The sequence below is a fragment of the Misgurnus anguillicaudatus genome, chromosome 24, assembly GCF_027580225.2.
Source record: "Misgurnus anguillicaudatus chromosome 24, ASM2758022v2, whole genome shotgun sequence".
NCBI classification, from domain to species: domain Eukaryota; kingdom Metazoa; phylum Chordata; class Actinopteri; order Cypriniformes; family Cobitidae; genus Misgurnus; species Misgurnus anguillicaudatus.
The window spans coordinates 8,465,001-8,477,500 of record NC_073360.2 but is presented as its reverse complement, the minus strand read 5'-3'; the positions used below and the strand labels follow the sequence as shown (position 1 = coordinate 8,477,500).

Genomic DNA, 12,500 nt, shown 5'->3' with positions numbered 1-12,500 from the left:
GGTTACAACTGGGTTTTGAAGAAGATTTTTTAATTCAGAACTATATCTTTGGTGAACATGGTACTCAGATTCAAATGTGTTTTGCAAGTATGTATGTCTCAAGCTTGTAAGCTGAAGACTAGCAGTTGTAAAGACTGCAATGTATGCAGGGTTTAAAATATGGTAACTGAGAGCAGAGCTAAAAATGCATAGGCTGACATTTGGAAGGAATGAAGTTACCACACCTGTCAAACATAAAAACATGCTAAAAACAACTACATGGGAGGGGTTTAAACTTTTAGAGAACTGTATATTAGGTTGCATTCTGAAAAAAGACTCTTTAGTTGCTTGGCCACCAACTCGGCCTTATTGTTGTATGCAATAAAGTCATCTTTTGGCAATGGAACCCTCTGCTGAAAATTATTTTTCATAATCACTACAAAAATCCACAACATTTGGCGACAAGGATGGGATTGGAAAGGAGCATGGAGGTGGATGACCACTGTGGGCTGAGTTTGGATGAGCGGCATACACAGGACCAGGTGATCAGTTTTTGCTTATTTACTGGTGTCCTGTTGTGTTGCTCATCTGGGTTGGCTCATGGTGGAAAGACCTTCACAATGCTCTTCCATCATAAGAACTAAGATTAATACAAGTTAAAAAGGGTTCCACTTCCAAGGATTGCATGGTGTGATTTGTTTGAAATGATAAAGAGGAAAAAATTCCTGAGCTCAGGTGGATAATCTGTGGTTTTGCTGAGAGGGCCTTTGATTGGACAGCATTAACCTGGAACAGATAATAGTTTAATAGCTAAGTGGGCTTCGAAGATAGCATTAAACAGAAATAAAACTAATCTGTGTTTATTTGTAAAAGGGCCTTGATGGATACAAATGAACTGTAACAGATTATAAAAATGCTTATTGCAAGAGGGCTTTGATAGATGTAATAAGCGGATACACTGTAAATGCATAATTGTATAAAAATGAAAGTGATTTGGTTTTGGAAGCTAATACATGTTTCACTTTGTTAGTTTAAGTAACTAAGTAGATGTTGATTTGACATCACTACAATATATCATTTACAGTGTATGGGAAAAAAATAGGCTAAAATTAAATAATCTGTGTTTATTATGTAAAAGGGCCTTGATGGATACAAATGAACTGTAACAGATTATAAAAATGCGTATTGCAAGAGGGCTTTGATAGATGTAATAAGCGGATACACTGTAAATAAATAATTTGTATAAAGAAAAAGTAACTTGGTTTTGGAAGCAAATCCATGTTTCAATTTGTTAGGTTAAGTATTTAAGCATATGTTGATTTGACATCAATACTGCATTTTATTTACAGTGTATGAAAAAAAAATAAGATAAAAGTAAATAATCTGTGTTTATTCTGTAAGAGGGCCTTGATGGATACAGGTAGACTGGAACAGACTATTAAAAATGCTTATGGAATAAGCTGACACACTGTAAATGAATGATAGCATTAAGAAAAAGTTATGTGATGGTGCAAGCCAATCCATGTTTTTGTCTCAATAGGTGAAGTAGTGATATATGTTGATTTGACATCAATTCTGCATTTTATTTACAGTGTATGAAAAAAAAAGATAAAATTAAATAATCTGTGTTTATTCTGTAAGAGGGCCTTGACGGATACAGGTAGACTGGAACAGACTATTAAAAATGCTTATGGAAAATAAGATGAAATTAAATAATCTGTGTTTACTCTGTAAGAGGGCCTTGACGGATACAGGTAGACTGGAACAGACTATTAAAAATGCTTATGAAATAAGCGGATACACTGTAAAATAATGATAGCAAAAGGAAAAGTACTTTGGTTTTTCAAGCCATTAATGTGTTACTTTGTTAGGTTAGGGTAACAAAAAATGTATATGTTGATTTAACATAAATGCTGCATATTTTACAGTGTATGGATACAAAATAAATAAACAGAGCATGAAACAAAAGTGTTATAAAGTGGATAGGGGTCTGCAAGGGCAGAATTAATTTTTATGAAAACAGCTCTTTATATATGTTTATATAATAGAGGTCTGAATGGATAAAATATTAATTTGTGGATACCGCCCTAATGCATGATAAAAAGTTTGACTTGTGAGTAAAAGTGGAAAGGATCCTCAACAGTGAAAAACAAGTGGTGTCATGTTTAAAGTGTGAATGACTGGGTGTATGTTATAAATAGTGAGTGCAGGCCTGACTGAGTGCTGTGGATGAAAGAGCTAGCAGTAAAGTGAAATACCGGTTAAGATAAGTAAAATAATAATAATAATAATATATTATTTATATAATAGTACTAAGTAATAGGAGATTATAGGTAAAATTATAGGTAAATGGTATATATATAGGTTGAAAGGAGGTTTTTGCATCTATATTTTATATCTTAATCCAATGAAAAAATGTTTGTGTTTAATACTATTGAAAAGGGAAAAAATAGTATTACTGGACAAATAGAACAAATTGAATTGAATGAGAAACATTAATTAAGGAACTGCTTGAAAAATATTTGCAGTGTAGAAAAAGTAATATTGGAGAGCAAATGGTAAGTTTGATGTTTACTTAGCTTGAAAGTTAAATGGTATAAAAGTGTTTTTATTTGTTAATTTTCTAATTTTAAAAAGTTAAAAATATGGCTAAATATGATAGAAAAGATTGAATGGAGAAGTAACAGGTGTAGTGAAAAGTCATAGTTGTTATTCTTGTGGAAAATCTATTGGGCAGAGATCTAATAAAGAATATGTCTAAGAAATTGTCATGAAGGGAACATTTGATGTTGCAATGTGTAAAGAAATGGATATTGTAAATAAACCTATATTAAAGCAAAAGAAAGAAAAGAAGGATGGATTTGAAGAAAAAAGCATTGGCATTATTAATGAATAAAGGAGATATATATGATAGAATGTTAAAGGAAGTTGATAATGGAACAAAAGAAAGTGTGTTAAATGTTACTCTATATTTATCATGCATACTGTAGAAGGTTGGTTTCTAGTACTCAAGGGCACTGTGGAAATTATAGGTAAAATGTAAATGAAATGATCAGTAGTTATAGAATAGGAAACTTAAACAGGTTTGGGAGTGAATCTTACAAATGAGGAAATATCCTAAATGAAAGAAATGTAATTATTATCAGAAAAAGTATAAGTGTGAAGAGTGTAGAGTAAAAAGCCAAGAGGCATTGTTTACACAAAGAGGTGAAAAAGAAGATGAGGTAGGAAGATATAAATAAAATAAGAAATAAAAATAAGAAAAACATTAAAAAGAATTAATGAAGCAAAATAAGGAGAGAGTAGAGATGGAGAGTAAAGAGGAGTTGTCATCTGATGGAGAAATGTGGATATGGGGAAAAAAGGATGGCTTAGGCCATTGGCCTTACAATTTCTTAATTTAATAAAGATATTAAGGACTTTGGGAGGCTGATCACTTACCCTCAGGCATTTATGGGGCTGGGAAAATGACTAAGTTGTGGCAATGGAGAAATGAAAGAAATCCTCCAAACCTTTGACCGGTGGACTAACGTTACATGAGGAGGGACTATTTTTGAACATATCATAGCAGTGTGGCAGCCACTGCTTGGACTCTAAAAGCACAAAGAGAAAACTGGGAGACACAGAGAATCCAGTTTTGTTCAGAGACAATAAAAAAGAGACTGAGGGAAATCCAGAAGGAGACCCTAGAATGACCACACTGTTTTGAAATGCAAAGTGAATAACAGTGATGACTCTTGTGTTCAGCTACTTTCAGCAATTCCTCCAAAAAGCCAGAATCCTGTACCCATCATAAATGACTTTGCAGCATCACCATCCCAGAAAGAAAACAACTTGAACTGGGAGAGACAAAGAAAACATGCTGAGGACTACAAAAAGCCTGGCCACGCTAAGAGAGACTTTCGCTATATCCATGTACCAGCTCTGTGAGTGAGGGGGGGAGGGTGACAGCAGCCTTTTCAAAGTCCAGTTTAAGGTCCAGAAGAGTTGTTAATAATATGATTCTCTGGACAAGTAGTGGTAATTCAATGTATGTCTATACACAATAAACAAAACTATAACCATATCTATTCTCATATCAAAATCACACTCCTGTTTACTGTTTACTTGTTAAATAAAATATGCATAATTTGGGTCAGGGCCGGCCCGAGGCATAAGCGAACCAAGCGCCTGCTTAGGGCCCCGCTGGCCACCAGGGGGCCCCCGCCCCAATCGTTTTTTTATATTTTTTTTTTATACAATTAAATAACTTAAACAGGTAATATAAATGGATGAATGAATGAATACGAATTTATAAATGAATAATTAAAGACAAGAAAATTTTGATTTGCAGACAACTATGTGTCTGCAGTGCTAGCGTTTTAGTCAGGCGCAACATAGACACCTGCGCCACCTGCGCGTCGGTGCGCAAGTGCACGACGTCGTCACTCACTGTAAACAATGATGAGCCATTTGACATGTCACAAAAAAGGATATATCCCTCTGGGGCCGAAAAGAGAACAAAGAAAAGGACCGAGGATGAGAAAAAAAGAGCAAGATAAAGGTATGTTTGCATGATTATATACAGTATGTTTAATTTGTGTTAGTGTTGTGACAGATCGACGTTAATCCGTGACCGTGATCGACCCACGGTTCGGCTCGCATGCGCTTAAATAGTGAAAGTTTATCATTTGCACGTGTTTCAAAGGCTTGCAAAAGTTAACATTTCAAGTGATTTTAAACAATTTATCCCGCAAAAATGCGCTAAAGTGAGCAGTATTCTGCATGCCCATGCGGTTTAAATTGTCCAGCCCAGCTCCCTTCAGAGATCAGAACACTAACACTTGATGTTTAAACTTTAGAGAGAGTTACGCTATTTTGTGTCATACTGTAGTCCATTAACATATATTTGAGGAAGAGAGCACTGAAAACAACATAACGGTTTTATGCTCCGCCGTCTGTATTTCCGTCTGTGTGAGCGCGCCGCATATAAGTGCACTTAGTAGGGCACACATGGAGAGACGAACATAAAATCTTTCTGTTCTTGACAGGGCACATACAAACAAAATGATCTCCACAGTACTCTTTTTCCAATAAAAACATTTGTTTATGTCTTTGGACGGTTTATGTATAGTTGAGGCAGAAACGGTCCGTGCTTCTCTTAAAGAGACAGTAACCTTAATTAACCTACTTAAGTCTGTGTCATTAATGTTAATCAAACCTTCCAAGACAAAGAGAAAATCACTTCTGTAGCTCTAAAAAGAATAATTTCTAATACAATAAAGTGTTATGATTCATTTGATTTGATTTCTGTACCTAATGCTAATTTTAGCCCTTACTTAATGTGCAACTTTGTTTTTTTTATAAATGTTTGTAAGTAATTTCCTCATATTTTTTATTCGTTTTTCCAACCCCTTATTCTGCTGATCCGAAAAATGATCAGATCTGTGCCTCAAAAAACATAATGTGATCCGAACCGTGAGTTTTGTGATCCATCACACTCCTAGCTAGCATTGGTGTATGTGTTGAAGTGAACGTTCCAACATCGGTAACGTTCCAGCTTCATAGGCAAAGCACATGCGCTCTCTGTCCAAGATCTTTGGTAAGAGATGGTATTGGACTTTATGAGAATATATACCAATACCATGTTGGGTGGGGAGATTTCTGTGATGAAAATAGACTTCAATCTTATTTATATGGTGGGTAGTGATGTAACAGTGCTATCCTCATATTTATTTATTTATTGCTTGTTGTGTAAGTAATGAAAAATTAGCAAAATAAACTCATTCTGCTCGATCAACTATGCACTTATCCAATGCTATTTTTTTCAGGAACACTGTTGAAGTACTTTGGAGCACAACCAACTCTACCCGCCCCTGATGTGTCATCAAGTGTCAGTGCCTCCACAGCTGATGATGCAGCAGATGAGGTTTTTCTTGTTGGCCAATGTTAACATTCCATAGCCTGTTAATATGATATGACACATTGAAGAATAAAGTATTTTATTTAAGTATAGATTTTTTTCATTATTTAACCACACTGTATTCATTTATAATGTAACATTAGAGCGTGACATTTGTGTCCGCGTGGTGGGAGGGGGGCCCCCGAACACATTCTGCTTAGGGCCCCCAAGAGGCTCAGGCCGGCACTGATTTGGGTTAAGCCATTGGAATTTGTGTTTTCCACAGTGTTGGGGCTAGTTACTCAAAAAAGTAATATATTACGTATTACATATTACTCTCAAAAATAGTAATGCCTTACTTTACTTTATTACTCCCTGGAGAAAGTAACTAGTTATATTACTAGTTATATTACTAGTTACATTTTTTTTCTGGACAAGAATGTTTATTTGGGCAAGCCACGGCCAAGAAAATGCTGGCTTCCTTACCCGCCACCGGACGCGGGGCACAGCGTTCGGAGAAACATTAAAGAGTGTGCACTTCACTGTCAAGTTATTTTCCTTCCGTTGAACATAATAAAATATGACTGAATCTCCACCCGTCGAAAATAGCTTTCTGTTGCTGGGAACCTTCCTCTGAAAAAGAGCTTGCCGTTGTTGACGCTTCCATTTTCCCGATCTGTCTTTGAGTGTGCCGCTGCCGCTCTGTGCTGCTGGCTGCTGGGTGTCGACCAATCGGTGATGGTAAATGATACCTTGTGCCAAACTTAGACCAATCACTGTTCCATTCACGACCTCCTCCCCTTCCCTTTTGTTCTCTGTGTTTTGTGCCTTGTGTGATGAAGGTGCTACTGGCGAATGTAACTCAAGTAACTAGCTCGGGAAAACTGTAATAATATTACCATTTTCAGATGGGTAATGCCTTACACTACTAGTTACTGATAAAAGTAATATTATTACAGTAACTAGTTACTTTGTAACTAGTTACACCCAACACTGGTTTTCCAGAAGGGTATAGGGAATATAGATATAAAGTAAGTAAGACATGATATTAAAGTGATATTAACTGAATCAAAGCAAATGTATAATAAGTAGTGATGCACAACAAACAATGAATAAATTGGAAAATGTATTGAAGCACACATTTATAACAAAGTTATCAAAGTGGGAATTTCATTGTATTATAATATGATCATGAGAAAGATATTCAACTTAAAAAGTGGCAAAATAAATTATATGACAAGAAATTGATATAACATCAAAGGAAGGTAAACAAGAATTAGTAAAGAGTATTGTTGAAAATCAGTTAATAGAATAATGACTTAATGTAACTGACTTATTTCCACAGGTCTCGTGTATACTGGAAAAGATTGTGAAGAAAAGGATTTATGGGATATGATGGAAAAAAACTATATAAAGCCAGTGGATCTCCATAATGTTTAAGAATCACATTAGAATTATATGTTATAGTCAATCATTTGTCAGGAAATAGTTTTCATAAAAACAATAAATGCGGATGATAACAACATGCAAGATTAAGATGTATTAATTGTTAAAAGATGTAGAGAACAAAGTAATAATTTGAAGTATCCAATTAATGACATTGTAAGACTAAACAGTTGATATCCAGATCCACATTACTAACAAATGTTTTCCCAGATGACAAATACTGTAATTGATATTTGCTTTATATATTTGAGTTTTCAAACAGAAGAAATATTTGTTTGTTTTTTGGGAAACTAAACAATATCCAATTCGGTATGGGAACAAAGAGGCTTTCAAAAGAATGAGGGTATACATAATCAATGTACTGAATAAGTGGGGTTTAATTTCTGCATTGAACATTATCAAAGTAAATGGCAATCATAAAATATTAAACTTAAATAAAAATGAATGATATTTTATCACAGGGAACAACACAGCCGATTGGGAGGCTAAAGAAGCCTCAGAAAGCCACACAGAAGTTTTGCTTAGTGTTAATATAAAAGCCTTAATTATAAGATAGAAGAGAAGAAGAACAAGCAGGATGTTATGAACATTTTGTGGTACCCAAAGGGGGACAAATAAAGACATTCAAGACATCTAATGTATTGGGGATAAATCATTCTATAATACAGTAAAATGTTACCTTTCCAGATGGGTGGTTTTAATTTCAAATTAAAAACAGAGATATAAAATAACAAATTAAAATTAAAGATTAAAAAAAGGAAAAATTTGTATTATTCTCTATATTTGAGAAATTGTCTCATTTAAGTGCAATACTGGTTACATTTCTGTTCAACAGGTAAAGCTAGTGCCAAAAAATAAGGATAAAAATGATAGAAGAAGTAATCCCTAAATTTGAAACACTATTAGGAATCATTTTAGATAATGGATCAGCATTCATTAAAAACTATAAAGCAAATACTGCAACAGTAATGAATAAAGGAAAAACTAAAATTAACATAGTGTTTACCATCTCCAATCACAAAGAGTAAACCATCCCTTCAAGGTTAAACTCAGCAAAAAATGTGAAAGCATGAAACTGAACTGACTGGATGCTTTGTCTCTTGCAATAACAAGTGAAAGACTGCAAACTAACACTGCATGGAATGCTTATTGGTCGACCAATGCAAATACCAATCCCAATATCAATGTCTGCGCTATACTATATGTGATAACAAAAATTCATCCCCAAAAAAGGACAGCCTCTGGAACGACTGCAGATGGAGCTTTTGGAACAATTACAAATAAAGATGAGATTTTATGTGATGAAACTAACTGTATGCATAAGCTATTTGTGTGCAGGAAAAAAGAAAAGGAGCCTGATGAGGAGATGGAAATAAAATGCCATATTATGCCATGGGATCTAGTGTATCTGAGGGTCTTCAGGAGAGAGTGACATAAAACAAGGACCAGGGAGAGCAGCTCTACCAGCAGGCCAGGGGGAAGGAGCACATCTGATGTCATCTGAGCCACTGCACAGAGTTCCTAAAATACCAGTCGGAGAAGAGGACAACAAAAACACGATACAGAAGAGGAGAGCTGAGGAGCAGAGGAGAACTTAAACACAATAATGAAGAGGAGAGCTGAGGAAAAGAAAATAATAAAAGACATGATACAGAAGACAACAACAGAAAAATTGAAAGCAATTCAAGCCTACAAAGAGATAAAAGAACGAAGTAATGACCACTCAGGGCATATCAAGCAGCAACAATAAAGTTAAGAAAAATGTGTAAATGAGAAGAGACTTTCAGGAGCAACAACCAATGAGTGCAAAGCAGTGGAGTTCACAAGCAATACACAGAGACAAAGTTGCTGGTAATGTGTAAAGGACACACAAGGAAAACTTTAAGAAATTAGCCATGGAAATTGAAAAATAAAGCTAATAACCAGTTTGACAATTATCAGCAACATATGGTAAATTCACACAACTGTAGTCAATAATCAAACTTCTCTTCAATTAACTTTTCACCTATCAGCAAGGATCAGTCACACTTCAGCGAGGACACCAGTGAGAATTTATTCTACAATAATCTCAGGAGGAACAAAATCTAGATTGAATACTAAAAAAAACCAAAACAACAAGTAGACAAGGACATCAAAAGAAGAAAAGGACGTCAACGGAAGGAAAAAAAATATATTTTGGACATTTTATGGGAAACAACAAAAAATATAATGAATAGTACAAATGGGTAATTTTCAAAGCTAAGAGAAATTGGTATGAACAATTGCTTATTATGCTCTGAATTATGAGAGGTAATAATAATCAAAAGTCAACATGATATTATAGGGGTGTTCAATTTAACAAATTGACAAATTCTGGTTTAAATATCCATTTTATAGGGCATATTTTGGTAAATAGTCTCAATTTTGGAAAGTTAATAAAAGCATTAAAATAGGAAAAAGGCAGAATAGGAAAAAGATTATGAATGCTACAGTAAACCTGATGGAACTAAAGATGAGGGATATTTAAAGGGAATATTCTAACATAGAACTTATATTGAAGTATATTGAACAAAATACTGAGAAAACAAATGATAAAACTAAAATAGTTTATCCCTAAATTGGTTTGGTATTACCATATGTTACAATTTAAGCAAGAGATGAGATAAAATCATGGTTAGAATAAATACTGATTTAATCTAGAATTACTAAATTATATCTACTATAATCAACAAAGGTTTATTAAATTTAACTAATGATGTTTTAACAATTTTAGAAAAACAATGAGATACTACAAAGGGGTATAGTTTTATTGTATAGAGATTAATGTTATGCTAAAAATACAACATAGATATTCATTGAAGCTATCAATAAGCTTAAGAGTTTAGGATAGAAACTGCAACAAATACAGGAAGAAAGAATCTTAATGTGGAATTGGTGTGATTTAAAATTAGGAAAATGGGTGATTGGTTTGTCAAATTATCAAAGATATATTTTGGTATGTCAAATGATTCATAGGTTAAATGATGCAAATGATTAAAGGTATAGGTTAAAGGATGAATATTATCAAAGGTATAAGGTAAATGATGCAAATTATCAGAGGTTAAGGATTTGCAAGTTTAATTGGATGAATTGTTATTTTACTGTGTACTTCCGATATTGAAACAAATGTTAATGTTGAAATATCAAGATGAAAAGTTACTTCATATAAGAAATTACAAAGTGCATCAAAAATGGGTTTTGCAAAAGTTTGAAAATGGTAAGACTACATCAGAAAAAGATAATAAGAATTGAAAAGGTATTTTACTAATTTACACTCTTATGATGAATATTTTTATGAGTTCTGAGTTTACAGCAACAATGACATAATGAAGTATATTCCATGATCATAAAGGTTTGTTAATTTAGGGAGCAGATTTTTTTACTTCTCCAAGAGAAGATGTTTGTTCCACACTCTACCAAAGTGCGGCAGCATGATTTAGTCATTGGTAAGGGAAAGATGGCTTAGTTAAGCCATTAATTATCTTAACTTAATTGAACTGGATTATGAAGTTGCACTTTGGGTGAGACTTGTGAAAGTCTCAAAGGGTGGAATGAAGAAGATTTTTTTAATTCAGAACTATATCTTTGGTGAACATGGTACTCAGATTCAAATGTGTTTTGCAAGTATGTATGTCTCAAGCTTGTAAGCTGAAGACTAGCAGTTGTAAAGACTGCAATGTATGCAGGGTTTAAAATATGGTAACTGAGAGCAGAGCTAAAAATGCATAGGCTGACATTTGGAAGGAATGAAGTTACCACACCTGTCAAACATAAAAACATGCTAAAAACAACTACATGGGAGGGGTTTAAACTTTTAGAGAACTGTATATTAGGTTGCATTCTGAAAAAAGACTCTTTAGTTGCTTGGCCACCAACTCGGCCTTATTGTTGTATGCAATAAAGTCATCTTTTGGCAATGGAACCCTCTGCTGAAAATTTTTTTTCATAATCACTACAAAAATCCACAACATTTTCGGCTTGGACTTGTTCCTTTTGGTGGCACCAAGGTACTTCTTTACACAGTTTTTTAAATTCCGGGTCTTTGAGCTTAAAGACTCTGATCATACATTCCTGTAAATAAATCCTTCAAAAACCCAGTGAAGTGGCACAAGTGAAGAAGAAGAACCTATTGTCTTTCAGATGGCTACAAGGCTGAAATGGCCCTGTGGCGCTCTGGGTGTCATTGAAAAGCTTCCAACGTCCCTGGGTGGGCTCGAACCACCAACCTTTCGGTTAACAGCCGAACGCGCTAACCGATTGCGCCACAGAGACGGACGACAGCGTGACGTGGGATGGTGGGAGACACATCAGAGGGCTCTTGTCAGCGGGCGAAACGGATAACGCGAAGACACAACCGTGTACACAGGAGAGCATGGGAAACCTCTTTTGCAACAGAAACGCAAAGACGCCTTGGTCAGGATTTTTCTGAAGTTCCCACGACATGGAACCCAGGGCTGCAAAGAAGAGCTCCAACGAGAGAAGCAGCTGACACGCCCAACGTGGGGCTCGAACCCACGACCCTGAGATTAAGAGTCTCATGCTCTACCGACTGAGCTAGCCGGGCTGCGGTTGCATGTTTCTGTATCTGATCTCAAGGTGTCCTCTTCTCGATGGAAAAGCAAAAAGCAGATGCCTTGCATGTTGCACAAGTGAAGGCAAGCTCGATCTACGTGGCCACTGGACGGAGCGCGCTATCGCAGGCAGAATATTCAAGGTCTGCTGCGAGACCTCTGGCTCGTGGCAGATGACAGGAATCTTGTCATGCAGTGTGAGCGCCACACCACTTCAGTTACTCTCACGGCCCTGTAGCGCGAGCTTGCCCTGAGACAATAACCTCTTTCAGACCACTTTCAGTCACAGTTACAACTGGGTTTCGGCTTGGACGTGTTCCTTTTGGTGGCACCAAGGTGGTACTTTACACAGTTTTTTAAATTCCAGTCTTTGAACTTTAATACTCTGATCAGACAGTCCTTTAAATTAATCCTTCAAAATCCCAGTGCAGTGGCACAAGTGAAAGAGCCCAGTCACAAGGTGTCCCCTTCTCGATGGAACAGCAAAAAGCAGATGCCTTGCATGTTGCACAAGTTAAGGCAAGCTCGGTGGCCACTGGACGGAGCGCGCTATCGCAGGCAGAATATTCAAGGTCTGCTGCGAGACCTCTGGCTCGTGGCAGATG

General features: G+C 35.6%; 1 long non-coding RNA gene and 2 other non-coding genes across 3 annotated transcripts; 1 reads left to right on the top strand and 2 right to left on the bottom strand.

Moving 5' to 3' along the window:
• Positions 1-4,121: 4,121 nt before the first annotated feature.
• On the top strand, positions 4,122-5,973 carry LOC141361631 (uncharacterized). Its single transcript, XR_012367781.1, has 2 exons — positions 4,122-4,522; positions 5,790-5,973. It is a non-coding gene; the product is annotated as an uncharacterized lncRNA (long non-coding RNA).
• Positions 5,974-11,522: 5,549 nt separating this feature from the next.
• On the bottom strand, positions 11,523-11,596 carry trnan-guu (transfer RNA asparagine (anticodon GUU)). Its single transcript has one exon. It is a non-coding gene; the product is annotated as a tRNA-Asn (tRNA).
• Positions 11,597-11,815: 219 nt separating this feature from the next.
• On the bottom strand, positions 11,816-11,888 carry trnak-cuu (transfer RNA lysine (anticodon CUU)). Its single transcript has one exon. It is a non-coding gene; the product is annotated as a tRNA-Lys (tRNA).
• Between the last annotated feature and the right edge of the window lie 612 nt (positions 11,889-12,500).